The sequence below is a fragment of the Drosophila suzukii genome, chromosome 3 (genome assembly GCF_043229965.1).
Source record: "Drosophila suzukii chromosome 3, CBGP_Dsuzu_IsoJpt1.0, whole genome shotgun sequence".
NCBI lineage: Eukaryota > Metazoa > Arthropoda > Insecta > Diptera > Drosophilidae > Drosophila > Drosophila suzukii.
In genome coordinates, this window is record NC_092082.1 from 20,037,530 (window position 1) to 20,052,783 (window position 15,254).

At 36.2% G+C, this 15,254-nt stretch overlaps 1 protein-coding gene across 1 annotated transcript in view; it reads right to left on the reverse strand.

Moving 5' to 3' along the window:
* The window catches only part of Ccn (cellular communication network factor protein Ccn), a 61,520-nt gene extending 53,081 nt beyond the window's left edge, over positions 1 to 8,439 (reverse strand). The window contains exon 1 of the mRNA XM_036815135.3: positions 7,960 to 8,439. The gene's annotated coding sequence lies outside the window, so the exon portion shown is untranslated. The remainder of the gene's footprint in view (positions 1 to 7,959) is intronic.
* Between the last annotated feature and the right edge of the window lie 6,815 nt (positions 8,440 to 15,254).

Consider the following 15,254-nt stretch of genomic DNA (forward strand, 5'->3'; position numbering starts at 1 on the left):
AAGAAATATAGATGTTTTAAATGTATCAATACATATTTTTTTTTAATAACAATTTAGGATTTAGTTAAAATTCCAAGGGTATAGATAAATACTTATAAGTTAATATCGGTCTGCAAAAGGATACTTATTTTTCAAGCTTTGATGAGTCAGGGATATATAACTAAGCTGCTTTTCCTTTAGCTATATCCCTAAACCATCTCTGATTGCTCCCAAAAACCAGCTTGCAGCACACACAAATTCATGCAACATGAGAAATTGCTTATAAATCACAAGAAACTCCGCCCTCCTTCTTTTGCCTCAACACTCATACGCAATGCATGTATTTTGATTTACGAGTTCGGTTTTTCGCCTTCGAAATCTACATATTATACACATGCCCGTACCCCCAAATAAACACATAAATATTACTATATGCCCCCCTACTTGCAGCTTGAAGAATGGTTTATTAAATAAAATGCTACCTGCTGTGATGGGGAAAAGCGAAAAGCAGCACGAAAACTATTCGGTCATACGAAATTTGTCAACGCGTCATCAACATCCAATTGACATGCCAAGTAATTTGCTGCTAAGCAACACACCAAATACAAAAGGCGGAAAACTCCCACGACCTCCGACCTCCGACCACCAATCCACCCACTCACCCACCCGTTGAGTTGGGATTTTCACAGGGTTCACAGAGCGAAAAGAGTGCTCCGGGCTCTTATTTTACTTTTTTCCTGCACTTCAGTGGTTGTACAAATTCTAGTTTCAAGCATTCCACTTTCCTCCCTCTATAAATGTACTTCAAAACTCCATTGATCAACATTAAAATAAAATAGAGAAGTATAAACCAAAAAATATTTTGAAATGCAATTAATTTCAGGGAAGGAAATTCTTGCTCATGTGTGAGAGAATTATATTTAATAGATTGACAAGTAACTATTTTTTCATAAAAATGTATGAAAAATAAGTTAAATAAAGAGTGGTAAATGTTAATTACACACAGAACAAGTGTATTTAATATTTCAATATAAATATTTTAAAATTTATCATGAATATTATAAATAATTTAATTATTTATATTTTAGGGAAGGAAATTCTTGTAGATGTGTGCAAGATTTATTTTTAACAGATTAAAAAGTAGCTATTCCTTCTAATTTTCCATGAACATGTATGAAAAATAAGGTAAAACAAGAGTGAAAAATGTTAATTACACACATTATTTTAATTAATTATAGACACAAAGAATAACTGTTTTGGTACACATAATGTTAATTAAAACGAAATATAAGCTAGTTAGTGTAAAAGTAGGGGTAGAACCTTTCTAAAAGGCGGCGGAACTTTCTCGATTGAAAAAATATTTTGAGAATTAAGAACACGGCTAGCTATACATAAAAACCTCAACATTTTTATGCTTGTAAAACCGCAAATGCGAAAAACTATAAAATACCTTCGGAATTATACCATTTTTAACCAAGGCTAAGCTCTTCTAAATCTGCAAGAGTATTTGAAGTTTCAGTTTACCTTTCGCTTCTTGATTTTTTTATAAGCTTCAGCTTTTTTCGGTGAACACATGTCAAGGCATTTAAGATTTATATTTTTCTCGATTTTTTGCCGGACCTTGTCCGCAGGCGAAATTGTTGAGCTGCTCCCGCTCCATTCTGCCTGCTGTGCGGTGTTTTACATGCATATTTGATGGGGCAGTGGGGCTTTCGGGGGCTACAAAACGGCCATGTGCATGCAATGCTTTTTTAACGCGCTTTCATGGCTAGCTGCATTCAAGTGGGGTTCTCGCTCTAAGCACTCGTATTTCCCCTTTTTCGGGGCGTTTTAATTGTCAGGCCGCACTCGGGATTCGTTGGCAATTGAAAGGGATTTGGGCTTTGTCCAAAAAGAGGATTTAAGAATTTTCAGCAGGATTAGTTGACCAAACTATGCCATAAAGGGTGATTTAAAAGGAAATGATTGAAAAACTACCAGGGGAAATATTTAAAAGTATCTGAACAAAAATAGTTTGATGAATCAACAACTAAAGATGAATTGACTTTAATAATTTTCACACCGCTCCTAAGGCAATCCATATTCATATTAAAACTTTCTGCAAGCCAGAAATTGACACATTTCCATAAACACCCACAGCAATCTGAAAAGCTAAGTAAGCTCAAAAAAAAGAGTTTAAAACAAACAATGACTAAACCAAAAATGGAAAAGCAGAGGCTAACAAAGAGCCAGACAAACTCCGACTACCTCAAAAATGCGACCTTTCCATTGTTACCTTGGCCGGCTGCCACGGAATATCCTGGCCACAAGGAGCGTGCAACGCTGCGTATGAGTGATGCGGGCATTTTTAAAATATGCACGAGTTTTTTCCTGCTCCACCCGCCGTCTCATGTGAGCAAGCAAATTTTCCACACAATAAAATTGTTCACACTTTTTATGCACAAAGGGGGCGACAGGTGGAATGCCGAAAAGGGGGGGTAGACCCTAGTCCATATAAAATAAATTAGAATGCCTGAAAATTGAAAATTCAAGCCTTCAATTAAGGCTAGGCTACAGGCCAATTGCCTTGATGCATTATGAAAATGCAGCCAACGAAGCGTGCGGAACCTTGACATTTTGCGCAGACCAAAAGCTTCATTCTGTTCGGTGGCCTGTCTGTCAATGGCACTTTGATAAGCAAAATATGCCAGCACACATCATCAACAGCAACGGCACAAAGAAACCCCCTCGAATGCATATTGAACATATCTATATGCAACCTGCTTATTGCAGACTTGGTTAAAAATTAATTAAACAACAAGATTTAGCTTTAACTTTTGGATAATGATTTTAAGAATTATTTTTTTACAAATACTTCACACAGTAAAATTCTTAAAGAGTTTATAGATTTGAATGAACAATACTTAGTTTCAATTTCTTGGATACTGCTTTAAAGATCTCTCGGGAAATTTATTTTCATATATATTTAACAAAGTATTTCTTACCAATTGCTTACCAGTACAAGAAACTGTATTATTTGTTTCTAGATATGTGTAGTTCTTTATTATTTACATATTCCTAGATGTGTGTGCAATATATAGAATTGTCAGCTGACATCCTCAAACGACGTTGACAACCAGTCAAAAATGTATAATCCTATAAGGTCGAGGTTTACTTCTCAGTAAGAGCAATTGTGATGTGTTGGCTAAAAAATGTTATAACCAAGTATAACGTCGAGTTTAGCAAATAAGCTTCCATTTCATGTTAGAAAAATATTCAGCAAATACGTTTTAATGAAATCTTTTTGTGCTTTATTTTTTCAAAAATCTGTGAAATAAATAACTATTTAAAAGAATAAACTTTAAACAATTGTGTATCTTATTACGAAATTGTAGTTTTTGAATCAATATAAAGTTAAATATATATCTATAGTATCTGACTTGTTTAGCTGTCGATAAGTTGTTTATACTTAAAGTATTAACCAGCAAATATGAACTTCACAAACTTAAATTACAATTTGGAATGGATTTTATTGAATTAATTAATTAACTATATTTCTTGAAAACCTTTCATAAATTCCTGCAGAAATTTGCTCTATACTAGAGTAAAATTTCAACAAACAAAGGGCTAGGGGCAAATGGAATATAGCAAAAGTTAGCTTGAAGTTAGGACTTTCAGTCTTTGAACTCTGATTGTGTGCGCTTTAAGCCCTCGTTGTCTCAGCCCCATGGAAATGGTAACAAAGATGGCGGATAGTATGCAACGATAAATGACAAAGCTAATGCGCTTTCAACGCTCCGGCAAACGCACCACGGAAATGCTAGGGAAATGTCATCGCAATGCCACTCAAGGATGGCAAGGCATTTGCCTGCTGCCGGCGGCATCTGGTGCCATAAATGTCTGCACATTGTTGCAGGTGCAGGTGAAAGTGCCTGGTGCCGGGGAAAACCTGCGGGAAATGCGGGAAAAGGGCCAAAACGAGACGCGAGACAAGCTGAAAGTCGCCTGCAGCTTGAGCTTGACATTTGCCTGACAATCGGCGGACACATTCAGCCACACCATTCACTACCCTCTGCGTCGCGGATTTTTCCGCTGCTTTGATTTTGAATAGCTCACTTACCTAATAAATGCCCTAGCTACAGTTCTTTTCTCTTTTTTTTTTTTGGTTTTCCCCCCAGTCTGTGCTAATGCTGTGCAAATTCAAGTCCTCATTCTTGGGGATTCTTTTTTACGACCCTTGCTTAGATTAGATCATAATGCATAGCGTGTTATAAGTAATAAGTGAAAAGTTTGGGAACTAAGTTGAAAATTAATTTAGTTTAATACAATGTGAATACTCTTGACGGAGATTTTAAATCATTATTAATATTTGATTGAATTAATTAAATTTATGTACTGGATATTGGGATAACTATCGGATATTGATAAATATTAATTTTGCCGTTATCACAAATTAGTGATCTTAAAAACCTGACAATTGTATGACTAACTGAAAACTAATTTTACTTAATAAAATATAAATATAATTAACGTAGAACTTAAATAAATGTTCAACTTGAATATTGAAATTATTTTATAGAATGCTTGAAAATGCTTGCAAATCTACACAGAGAGAAAAAAACCAAGTACATTTTACTTCAATTGAGAATATTCGTTCTTAAAAATTGTGTAAGAACGAAATGGTAGGAATTGAAAAAGTTAAATGTGTCCATTTCGTTCCATTTTCATGTTGATTTAGGAAAATATTTCGATCTAATAATATGAAAATAAATATCTTTTTGTTCTGTTTCCCAGAACATTACATAAATATATAGATTTATCAAAACAATAGTAAAGATGTTGCATATAAATATGTTTAAAAAACAAAACATATACCATTGCTTAAGGATGTGAAAAATCTCGACTTTTTGCCACAATTTCTTTGATTAACAATTGTAAGGCCTGTGAAAAAGAAGTGTCACCACTTATTCTCATTTATCTAGGTTAATTCTTGAAATTTATTTCGCTTGCCCCAGCAAAGCTCACTTAACTTTATGCCCCCGCCCTCGATCAAGTGTTGTATATTACGGCCCCAGTATTTCTCAGATCTTTCGCCGGAAAGAGCCTGCCGACACAAATCTACCTTGAGAAAGCAACAATCAGTCCCCCAAGGCCACAACGACGAGGCAAAAAGTTGGCAAGTAAATTTATTTATTGAGTCACTTACTTGGCAAGGAATCTCCCTCGTCCTCCTAACAGCGAATGTGTGTATGTCCTGAATTTATGTGTGTTTTGGCTTCCGACTTTTACTTGGCTTTCCACACATTCGCCTGGTAATTGTATTAAATTTCAATTAATGAAATATGTGGCTACGAGATGTCGAGGAGTGAATTTAAAGAGGATCTGGTTTATGGTATCGTTTTTCTTTTTTGCGTGGAATAGGATATTTATTGGTAAACATTTTTAACCATTCGTTTTGAGGAAAGTATATTGAAGATCAAAATAAAAATACCAATCCTGCCCCTTTCTATACTTTTTGATATAATATTATTATGGGAAAGCCAACTCAACTAAAAAAGTTTCATAAATTGTCATAAATAATACAGAATAAATTAAGAATAATATAATTAAATCTCATTGTCTAAGAATAAGAATAAACGATATGGACTTTCTAAAGTTATATTATGTAGTTAAATTTTTATCTTGTAGTCCTCGATGGTTATTATACCCGTTACTCGTAGAGTAAAAGGGTATACTAGATTCGTCGGAAAGTATGTAACAGGCAGAAGGAAGCGTTTCCGACCCCATAAAGTATATATATTCTTGATCAGGATCACTAGCCGAGTCGATCTAGCCATGTCCGTCTGTCCGTCTGTCCGTCTGTCCGTCTGTCTGTCCGTCCGGATGAACGCTGAGATCTCGGAAACTATGGGAGCTAGGCTATTGAGATTTGGCGTGCAGATTCCTGAGCTTCTTACGCAGCGCAAGTTTGTTTCAGCACAGTGCCACGCCCACTCTAACGCCCACAAACCGCCCAAAACTGTGGCTCCTACAGTTTTGATACTAGAATAAAAATTTTAGCTGAAATGTATTGTTCTCATCAATACCTATCGATTGATCCAAAAAAAAGTTTGCCACGCCCACTTTAACGCCTACAAATCGCGAAAACCTGTGACGCCCACAATTTTCATGCTAGATAAAAAATTTTAACTGAAATGTATTGGTCTCGTCAATACCTATCGATTGATCCAAAAAGAAATTTGCCACGCCCACTCTAACTCCCACAAACCGCGAAAACCTGTGACGCCCAAAATTGTTATGCTAGATAAAAAATTTTAACTGAAATGTATTGGTCTCGACAATACCTATCGATTGGTCCAAAAAAAAAATTTGCCACGCCCACTCTAACGCCCATAACGCTTAAATCTGTATACCGCCGGTAGGTGGCGCATTTTAATCTCGCTTTGCTGCTTGCATATCTCCATTTAGCTGAGTAACGGGTATCTGATAGTCGAGGTACTCGACTATAGCGTTCTTCCTTGTTTTTCATCGAAGGCGTTGGTCGTGAGGGACCCTACGAATTTGTTTTTATTTTTTATGGCAATCGAAGTGAACTTTGTTTCGGCTTTATTGTTGCTGCTGTTGGTTTGGGGCATATTCCAATTTTGTTGGTCATAAATTTTAGCGAGACGGGCAAATGAAAAGCACAGCGTAAAGGAAAATATTTAAATTTCCTCGGTCGCCCAGTTTATTTTTTTTGTTTTTCGGCAGCCCTTTTTTCCAGTTCGGTTGAAGGGAGCGGGAGTTCTGTGAGAAAAAATCTGCTTAAATGTACTTCCGTCATAAAATAACGGTAATGCAGAGCAATGTGCGTGGGTTGGGTGTGTTTGTTGTGGCTGTGTGTGTGTGTGGCTCACGTAGAAGGACGAGCAAGGAAAACCTTTTTATAAATGTTGGTTCGCAGCTTCCGCAAAATAATAAAACAAAGAGCCAGCTGCCAGGACATCGCCCGTCCAAAGGCAACCGACAAAGAATGCTTTTAAATTTGACACACACCGCGCACACACTCGGCGAAAAAAATTAATAAATTTGTGCAACAAAGTTGCCTTTAAGGCACCGAAACGCAACCGACCCATGAAGCCACTTCCTCACATTGCTCACTTTGTTTATTTTAATTTTTTTCGGTTTTTATCCCATTTTTTTGTGTTTGTTTTGATGGCCTAAAACCCTGGGCGGCGACATTTGTTTGAAGTTTATTTTGCATATGTTTATTCATGGTTATGCAATGAAATTCCCAATTGTACTATATGTTTTCTGTTTTGAATTGCAGTAGTGTCAATGTAACAATAAATGATAACTCTATTTATTTTAGAAGGGTAATTAGGAAGTCAGACAGTGTTTTAAAAACAATAAAACGTTTTCAATTTCGCATAATTATAATCAAAATATAATTCAATTCAAAATAACTTTAGCCACATTTCGATGAAATACACTAAGTTAATAAAACCCAGTAGTTTAGTTTGGTATAAAAGAATATGTAATGTATAATTTTATCATAAAAAAGATAATAGAAAAACAAGTATTTGGTTAAATCTGATTGACTAATAATTCCAAATTGAGTGACTTTTAACGACTTATAAAATTAATATACTTTCAAAATCATTTCCATATTTGCAGCTTTCTCCGCCTTTTCCATATATTTCCATTGATCGATGCACATAATGGACAATTCATTGATTCACGTTTTGCATTTTACTCGCTCATATCAAAAACTAATTAAAATTAGCCAAGGGGAAAACAAATTATCGGCCTAAAATGCATTCAACTAAAAAACAATAGATATTTGGCAATGCATTGAAACTATTTGATTGGGAATTTATGTAAATTTTTCCGAGCCTCGGCAATAAACATCAAATTGAAGCCATTAGCAATGTGGACAATTTTGATTAAACTTATACATTTTCAGAATTATATTAAAGGCAATATGACAACGGGTAAAATAAACTGATATATGTGACATACCTTAAATTAGCTTGACTTTCTGCTCTGCACACTCTTGTTTTATCGAGTGGGTTCAGAGGCCTCTGGCTGTGGCAATTGACCACTTTACTGGCAGCTCTTGTATTTGTTTTTATACTTGTGGGTACTTTTTTATTATTTTCCTTGTAGATACGCCCACAACACACGTCAATTAACCTACTTTCGTGTTGGCAGGGGGTCTGGGCAAAAAACCAAACATAATAACCACTAGAACAATGCTCGCAATATAACGAATGGGCCAAGTTAATTTGCTTAGGCTTTTGTTTCGGTTTCTTTTTTTTCTTTTCGTTTTCTTTCGTTTCGATTGCTCAAAGTATTTCCGGCATCACACGCACACACACCCGCGAGGGACACTTTAGCCGGCTTTTTTGCCCTCTTGCGCCAAAATCCAATAAAACAGTCTTAGAGGACCCAGTGAAATTACCCATACGCCGCGTGTGCCGTCTAGCACAAACGAGTGACAAAAACGAACTGAAACTGAGGACGGAGGACTGAAATTAAATCGGAGTCTAAGTTGCTTGGCAAACGGCGCATGCGTCACTTTTAGTCAATGAAAAGCTTCGTGCCACACAACATTTGCCGCCAACTGGAGTCCGAAAATGGCTTCGTTTTTCGGAGAAGTCTGTTGCAGATGTTGCTGGGGTGTTCATGGTGTTGCTGTTGCAGATGTTGCTGGTTGCCCCATGGTTGTTGTCAGCGGCAACATAATCATCGGCGCGTGTTGCTCACTTTGCTGGCAGACAACTGGCAAACCAAAAACACAGCATACAGAACGCACAACAATCCTGGCGCACAATTCGCGCCATGTCATGTCAACGAGACAGTCGAGACAAATGCCACAGATCCCCAGCCGAAAAGACCCCCTTTTAGCCAACCCTACAAAAGGCCCACCCATTGTCAATTGTCTTGTGGGCTTAACTTTCCTTTATTTCTGTGTTTCCTTTTTTTTTTTTACTCGCTGTCTGCTTAATTTCTTTTATCAACAAGCTGCGGTCCCCAGTCCTTCTGGTTATCCTTTCAATTGTCATTTGCTTGTTGCGTCGCCTACACTCGATTGGCTATCGTATTTCCCAGAATCTGTATATATCGGTTGGTTACGCGTCGAAAGCCCTTTGTAAACGCCAGTTAATTTGATGCATTGGTCTCGCCTCTGGTTACCAAAATCTGCTTAAGTTAATTGGGACTAGGGGGTTTTTCCACAAGTGTACGTAAATAGTTGTTTAAGGAAGAAATTTGGATGCGATTTCACCAATGTCAAGTATATGGGAGAATTACTAACAGAGCTATTAATGCTAATTTGATTAACATTGGGAAGGTGTGAAATCTTATTTGAAATATTATAGTATAATTATGAAAGATTTCTTGCGCTTAATACGTTTTTGACTGAAGGTATGAATTTTTGATTTATAGTTGCACAGAGGGAGTTTTGACGTTCTCATCTAAGTTAAAAATGTTCTTAAAAATATAACGTAATTTTTTAAGTTGATAATCTTTGAAATGTGCTTGAATCAAGATGAATTGTTTACATTGTTTATCTCAACAACTAAACTATACCCTAAAGTTGTTAGATAAACTCAAACTTATTCTGATATTGAGAACATTGAACCCAAAATTTACTTACAAGGTTTTTAAGAACGAATGTTCTCAATTCAAGAACAATTTACTTGAATATTTCTCTCTGTGTACAATTTAAAATGATTTATCATAATAAGACTATGACTATTTAGTTAAAAATCAAAAATGTAATTAAAAGCAAAGTATAAACAGAGGATTTCAACATTTTTGGCAAAACATCCCCTTGAACCCTGCTGACCTTTTGCAATGGTCTTTAGCCACGTATCTGTTCAGGTAAAGCCCTTGTAATCGCCTGTTAACTTGACATGACGATGCTTAACTGATTTATCTGTCACATGGCTAAGACCCGGCATTGATGGACATGATGGATGGACCAATCGATGAATGGATGAAGACAAGGAGGAGCAGGAAGCGATTTTTGGACGATGAAAGATTGGGCCAGCTTTTTGCCACTTTCCAAATTAAATCGCTTAGTCGAGCGTTTAAATTTAATGCATTCGGGCTGCTTAGCCTCGTCTGCAGTTAACGTTTTTAGTCTGTTTGCACACCATCGGACTGCACTCAATCTGCATTTCTACTTAGCCAAATTGCATCTTGGCCTGGTCTCGAATGCTGGCCCATAAATTTCGCCCTTTTGTGTACAACTTTTTTGATTTAACAAGCAAACAAAATAAATTATGCCTAAATACACACCGAGTCGGCAGAAAGATGGCCACTTGTTGAGATTTTCTTCCCGGCCTGAGTCAATACAATATATTGTGACATTACACAATGGCATTATGCCTGATTATGTTTGTGTAATACTCGTTATTTATTATGAAAATCTGCTGGCTCAGAATTTCATTTAAAAGTTTTGGGGTTCATGGCTTTCGGCTGCTCCACGGCTCAGGCAAATACAATTTGCAATTTCACAAATTCTACAAGGGAGCAAATCTTAAATGCTCCGTATTCTGACCATGGCCAATGGGAGTGGCACTTTTAGGAGGCGAGTGGCGTCGGGAGTCGCTTAAGCCCCGGGCCGGGCCATTTTAATCCCTTTTAAATTGATATTGTAATTGGTTTCTGTATGTAGTTATGAATTTCAATATGTCGGCCGGGCTTTCCTCTAGTTTCTCCATGTTTTCTGTTTGTCTTTCACGTGTGCTCATGTGCGTCCTGCTATCCTATATATGTTATGTATGAATTATGTGATTTTGGCGGCCTTAGCTGTTGGTACCCTTGTGATGGTGTGGATTACGTAAGGCAATTCATATTTGCTTTGTGGTGAGTTATAGTTGATATTTGAGTAGTACCACTGGGTGTTCCTTGAATTTGTGGGGATACCTGGCTATAATATTTTTATTATACCATATATTTTATGTTTATTAGTTGATTTATTTATTGTGTTAACAGTTTTAACAGTTTTAGGAACAATCACCATTATTTTACAAAATAAATTATTATATACTCTTTATTATATTTCCCTATTTGTTTAGGAAATCTCATTATTTAATTTAACTTGTATATAACATTTTAATAAAATGATATTTAAATACAGTTGTATAGTTATGAATAAAATATGGCTTTCCATTTATGTCAACAAATTTAACATGAGCAATTTATTATTTTTCCAATCATACATTTTCCTAGAATCACTTTATAAGCACCAAGCAAACATTTTATTAAAACCGTAACAAATATTATTTCATCTAAAAACTTACCATTCATTATTTGCTCTAAAATGATATCACTATTGCATGGAACATTTAATGTGTCATCAAATATATCATTCCATTCATATTTGCATTGTGGTGAGTTAAAGTTGATATTTGAGTAGTAGCACTGGGAATTCCTTGAAATTGTGGGGATATATGGCTATAATATTTTTATTATAATATATATTTATTTAATTTTAATTTTCGATTTATTTATAGTGTTACCAGTTTTAACATTTTTAGGAACAATCACCATTGTTTTACAAAATATCATATTCTTATTATTTATTTATTTTTAATTAAACAATGTATACTTCTCTATTTGTTTAAGTAAATATTTTTATTTAACAAACTTTGCATATAAAATATTATAATAGTATGATAATTAAATTACCGTATTACAGTTATGTAAAAAATGGGTCTGAACATTTATGTCATCAAAAATGACAATAACCAGCAATTTATATTTTTCTAGTCATACACCTAGAAACATTTTATAAACACCAAGCAAACATTTTATTAAAACGGTAACAAATATGATTTACATTTAAATTAAGAAATATTATTTGCTCTAAAATGGTGTCACTACTGAATTGAACATTTATTGTGTCATCAAATATATCATTTTATATTCCTGGGCTTACCCATTTCAATAAAAACCTTAATAACACAAAATCTTATTCATATTGTTTATGCAGTACTTAGAAAGCTTAACTCTTTATACTTTCAAACTTCAAATTAATTACATTTACGCAATTAAAAACTTAAAATCTTCATTTAATTTATAAAGTTTAACACACAAGCTAATCGCCTCCTAAAACAAGCTTTCACATAGCCGAAACTATCAAAAACTTTCCACTTTAATAAGCCATAAGAACTTTGCTCTGAATCCAAAATGTAAGGCGACGCAAAAGCGTTAGATTTATGGGAAAAGTATCTCACAACTCCACTCCACTCTGGCCACTTAATAAATATTTCACGACCCACTAAAGATGTCGGCAGACTTGACATCGTAACGCCGCTTAAGTAATTATGAATATGGAAGCAATATCCAGGCGACAGGTTGCCATCTTCACCTCGCAAACAAAACAAATGTGACTGAGTAGAATCTTTTGATTGCGCTTAGGGGACACATTTAAAGGTGAAAATTTTACAGCCTACCATCGCCTTTCTCCTTAGTCCTTCCCAAAACGGGAGTAAAGGGATCCTGTCCCTCTAGTTTTTCTCAATGGGGCTTCAGCCACGCACAGGTTGCCCATTACGTGGTATTTGTCCTTATTTACCGTTAGAGGCCACCCACCTGGATGCTTGGTTTATAAAGCACCTGCTTAACCCTAAAAGCGGAACCCACAACAAAAAATAAGTAAGGAGAAAAAGACACTTAAAAAAAATTAAGTTTCCAAAACCAACATTTTAAGCTTCTGCCTTTCTAAACTAAATAAGGGATCCCTTTTCATAAACCTTATATGTATACCTGAAATAAAGCTAGAACTCGCCAAAATAATCATCTTTAAAATTATATCAAAAATAAATCCTTGTCATAATATCAAAAATTGGACTTTTATTTGTAAAATTGTAACTGCACTTTAAATTTGTGGCTCTATTAAATGTTTATACATTATTATTTTATTATTATTAACTATCAATATTTTTTTTTAGATTAGCAAAATCTATTTTTATTATCAGAAACCATTTCTCTTGGTTACTTATTTTTTCTCAGTGCCCAGAAGTGGGCAACAGGATGCTGTGGCAATAAAAGCAAATCCGTATTCAAGGTGCACAAGCCGTCTGAAATCTTTTGGGAACCAGAAAGCTGCAACGTCAACGGGTTCACTTTGGGCCAGCCAGCAGATTATGTATTTACAGTCAGATAACTCCCGTTATGGCCAAAGTTTCCCCTTCCAACCTATTTCCCTTCATTGTTGTTGTAATAAGGTAACTGCCTAGATGATTGCCGGCAATTGTTGACCATGGCCCAAAGGCTTTCGGCCATATCTATGGCCAAGTGTGTGAGGGCAAAACTTAATGCTGAGTCAGCAAAAATCGGGTGTCACCCATTTTGTTTATCCGCATAATAAACTCACCTCAAATTATTGAAGCCCGCATTTTGGACACGTTCGTGTCGTCAGCAGGTGAAAGTCGCCCAAAGGAACAACGCCTTCGGGACTTTTGTTTGTTGAACAAAGAAAGAGACTTGGACCGAATCAAGCAAACTTCTCAAATTTCATATCTAAGTGCTTTTTTGTGCATTTCTTATAAATTTACTCAACTATCAAATTGCTGATGACCATTAGGACTAATGAAACGGTATTTGTAACCTCCAGGGAAAGGTAAGAAAAATGCTTGACTATTTCAACAAATAATAAAACAGTATGCTCTTGCTATTAAAGTTGAGGCTTACGAACAATAAATTAAACGATGTTATAAATACTTTTATTAAGAAACCTTTTGGGAGGTTGTTTGGCATGGTTTTACTTGACTAGATATAACCGCATAAGAGAGAGATAGTAAGGAAAAGCATTTAGCAGTCAAAGTCAAAGGAAGATCAAAAGCCCTTTACTAATGAATGCTTTAAAATGCAAAACAGAAAATAATGTTGGGAACTCACTTGAAACCCTACATTACAAATCCGAAACTGGGTCTAGGCTGCCAGATGTAATCAAACCCCTGAAGAGGTGCAGCCAAAGCGCCACAAAGTATGCAACTATTTATGCACATGCTTAATGCTGAATGCAGAGGTTGCCAAAAGCTGGAAGGGAATTTTAGTTTGCTTAAAAAATTAAATACCCTCGTGTTACATAATTCTGAACATGACATCTATGTCTGCTTGTCTGTCGGTCTGCCATTCAGTAAAGTTGCCATGGTGCGGCTTTTTTGGGATTCCCAGCCTGCAGTCAGAAATGTCACAGGCCACGATGATGACGCCCACCGCCTCTCCAGCGTAAAATATTATTTAATGCCCTCTGACAGTTGAGTGAAGCAATATCGTTTACATGCATTACCTATATGCATATCGCTATGTGTGAGCAGTTATACGAAGGCTCTGTAGGTGGTAGGGGCACTCAGACAGATTGCCTTAATGGCAGGGCATGAGATGGGAGGACTAAAATCACTTTTAAGCCAACATTTTCCCGGCAGCGCCTCCTGCTAAGTTTTAAAACCAAGGGAAGTTGGGGTCGCGGGAGCTGCAAATGAATGCCAGAAAATCGCTGGCATTTATGCTCGCGAATATTTTCGGTGGTGTCTGTCTGCTCACTTATTTATGTATTTCATTTGAGTCGGTATGGGTCTTTAATTAAATTGCAACAGTGTTTAAATAAAGAGCTGCAAAGGCATTGGAGATGGAATTTATACTCCAATGACCTACAAACTAGAGAGTTGTATGCACTGCCCATTAGGTATAAAAAAGGTTTACGTAATGTGACTTTAAAGTTTAAATAATTCAAGTATTTAATGCCTTACAATTAAAGCCATACCTTATTTTTGTACGCGTTACTCGTATAGTAACTAGAGTATACCTATAAGTTCTTGGTCAGGATAATTTGCAGAGTTACCCTAGCCATGTCCCTCTGGCCTGGCAATAAGCCTGGCAATGACCCTTACTGTAAACCTCGCAATGACCCTCGCAATAAGCCTCACAATGACCTAGCAAGTTCCCTCGAAATGATCCTCCCGAAGGCCCTCGCAATGAGCCTTGCAATGGGCCTCGCAATTAACCAGGTAAAGATCCTCTCAGTAAGCATCGCAATGAGCCTCACAATGAGCCTCGCAATAAGCCACCCAATGAGCCTCACACGGACCCTCGCAATGAGCCTTGCAATGGGCCTCGCAATTAGCCAGGCAAAGATCCTCACAATGAGCCTCCCAATGATCATCAAAATGAGACTCACATTGAGCCTCGCAATAAGCTTCGCAGTTTACGAAGTCGAAAGCAGTCACGAAGTCTATCTAAGTAGTTTTCAAAACGGCTTTTGATATATATGTAAAAGTAGTTTACTCAGCTTGTCG